Raw genomic sequence first — 3225 nt, forward strand, 5'->3', positions numbered from 1 at the left:
TTAAAAGCCTCGTTCCATATTGTTGATTTTTTATTTTTATTTTTTTATTTTATTGGGTTATTTTACGACGCTGTATCAACATCTAGGTTATTTAGCGTCTGAATGAAATGAAAGTGATAATGCCGGTGAAATGAGTCCGGGGTCCAGCACCGAAAGTTACCCAGCATTTGCTCGTATTGGGTTGAGGGAAACCCCCGGAAAAAACCTCAACCAGGTAACTTGCCCCGACCGGGATTCGAACCCGGGCCACCTGGTTTCGCGGCCAGACGCGCTGACCGTTACTCCACAGGTGTGGACCATATTGTTGAAAACGTGCACTAAAATTAAAGAACTTTATTTGTGTTACCGGTGACACTATACGATAACACACGATATTATATGGCGTAGCATCAAATTTTGAGCAGGGGAAGCTAACTCAAATTGTCTTCCATGTACAGTAGTGGCAAAAAAAAAAACCAGACCGACCCTTGTAGCTGATTTCAGAGCCTTGTTCACTCAGAGCACGATAGACTGGCGACTAAGACTTTCGTGGTTGGAATCCTGCCTGGGAAGGGAACTTTTTTTTTTTTTTGTTCCTTATTCAAATTTATTCCCAATACTTTTCGATTGCAGCGATATTTTACTACTTAATTAACTTGTTATTCCCAGAACATGAATTTTACCAGCAATCGAAAAGTATTGGGAATAAATTTGAATAAGGAAAAAAAAGTTTCCTTCCCAGGCAGGATTCGAACCACGAGTCTTAGTTACCAGTCTATCGTGCTCTGGAGTGAACAAGGCTCTGAAATCAGCTACAAGAGTCGGTCCATTTTTTTTTTTGTTTGCCACTACTGTACATATGAGAAAACGTATTGCAAAAATATAGTCTTAAAATAAATAGTAGTCAATGTCAGCAGTCCGAAGATTGGTTGGAACCTCGTAAGTAACACCGATAAGACATGACCTCAAATAATACGTAGTAAATTATGATTTCATGGTTTACACATATCTCTAATAAATAGACACGTATACTTGTAATTTAACACTAGCTCACTCCCTGTCATATATTTTAGAGAAAGCACAATATTAACGGTCAATAAATACAGTATTAGTAATTAATTACGTAAGTATGCGTCTGTCTTGATTGTGTCCTTCACTGATAGCAAGGGAGTAGATCGTTTTTTAAATCACACTTTTGTTCGTAAGTCAGTCTTAAAAATGTAATTGTCTTAAACATTCAAGTAAATTGGTATCAGAAACTGTTATTTCACTCATTATTTATTATATCAGCCACAATGCACACTAACACTTCAACTAAACACAACTCACCAAAGGGATAACTCGGAAACTAAATTCTTTTCAATGTTAAAGCTAGCTTCTTGCGAGCCTTGAGACCAGGGTAGTTTTGTTAGAAAGAGATGGACAATCTGCGGGTTGGGTTACACAGAAGAATGAGAGGATTGGAAGCTGGTGTATGCAGGCTTCAAATCATCCTAAGCTGCCGCATCACAATATTTAACGCGTAAATATAAATTGTATTAAAATTAATAAATAATTTTGTTCATAAACTGCAGGTTTGTTATGAAATTGTTATTAACAGGGAAAGCTGAGCTTTTTAGCTTACGATGACGCTACGCCACACAATACATTTAAATTTGCCTCTTCTGTATTTCAAGATAAACTCCTCCCGCTATATACTTTTGACATGGTGGAAAGAACTGCTACAAGCTATGAATGTCACAGTATTATAACATAAATTGGAGATCATTTCAGTTAATTGTTGAAATTTAAACATTGGAATACAATCTATACAACCATGAATATCTCCAAAACGTTTGTTTATAATAACATAAAATTCTAAAAAAAAATCGATGAACAGTTCTAAAAATAAATTAATAAAAATATAAATCCAATAAAACCAATTTTAGTTATGTTGAAATTAAAATATTTGAACACCGCCTATAGCTACTATAATGGACATCTCGGTAAAAGACTTCCCTAACAATTATTTCTAACAAATTCGCTTTTAGAATAATCATACCGCAACACACGAGAATAAAAAATTAAAAAAATGGAAAACAAAGGTCATGATAATATAGATAATGATATAGATAACACAGAAGAAAATAATTTGGAACCTAACAAACTCAGAAATAAAGAAAATTAAAGTACAGATTAAATTTCATATCCTGGAATTTTCATGACACAGATTACCAAGGGAAGTAAGAAGATCACCCCACATGGATAAAGCAAATTGCTTCTTAAAGTAGAGGAATTATTTATGTTATTCTTATTTCAAAATTTTAGTTGACATAAGGATATGATGATAGAGAATGGATTAATCTTGCTCAGGATAGGGACCAATGGCGGGCTTATGTGAGGGCGGCAATGAACCTCCGGGTTCCTTTAAAGCCAGTAAGTAAGTGAGTAAATAAGTAAGTTGACATATAGCGGACAAATACAAGAAATTTAAAAAATAAACATGGAGGAAAAATGGAAACTATACTAAAAAATCATCAGTGGGGTACCCACTCTTGGTAGCAGGAGGTTGAACTGTGCTTGGAAGTCCAGTTTCCATGGATACCTGTAAGCTGTTACATTAACCATGAAAAAACACCATCAATGTATAGCGCTACTAAACTTCATAACAGAAGAATGACAACTAAACATCTATAGGGGAGAGTTGCCGAATTTGGACCGTTGCCTAAATTGGACCGCAGTTGCATTTCCATATATAGAAGTATTTAAAACAGTTCAGATGGTACCACTGCTTGCTGACGCTGCCTAAGGTACTCATCTTGAAGTTCAGTGAGCTGTAACCATCTTAGCGAATAGGATTACCGTTAATGTGTTTTGGTGTTTTCTCTTACAATTTTTACGCTACGGATCTTAAGCTTCTGTATACAGTGGGGGTAAGTAATAACAATATCCATACTATACGTTACAAGTATTTTTCATTAGCTACTATCTGCATGTATTGAAACTAGTTTTTAATTTCATGCATTTGTTTAGTGTCGTCTGATTGCATAAGTGAACAAGTTGCCTAGGTTGGACCTCTGCGCATTGCCTGGATTGGACGGGTCCAATTTAGGAAACTGTTAGTATTTTTTTTTCAACATGAATATAAAGCATTATATTATGGTCAACGTTAAGAAAAAGTAATATATTAGGGGATTCTGTGTCTTTATGTTTCCAAGATATCAAAAAGGGGAACCTACCAGAAATGAAATGATACTTTGAAGATGG

The sequence above is a fragment of the Periplaneta americana genome, chromosome 1, assembly GCF_040183065.1.
Source record: "Periplaneta americana isolate PAMFEO1 chromosome 1, P.americana_PAMFEO1_priV1, whole genome shotgun sequence".
Classification (NCBI taxonomy): Eukaryota; Metazoa; Arthropoda; class Insecta; order Blattodea; family Blattidae; genus Periplaneta; species Periplaneta americana.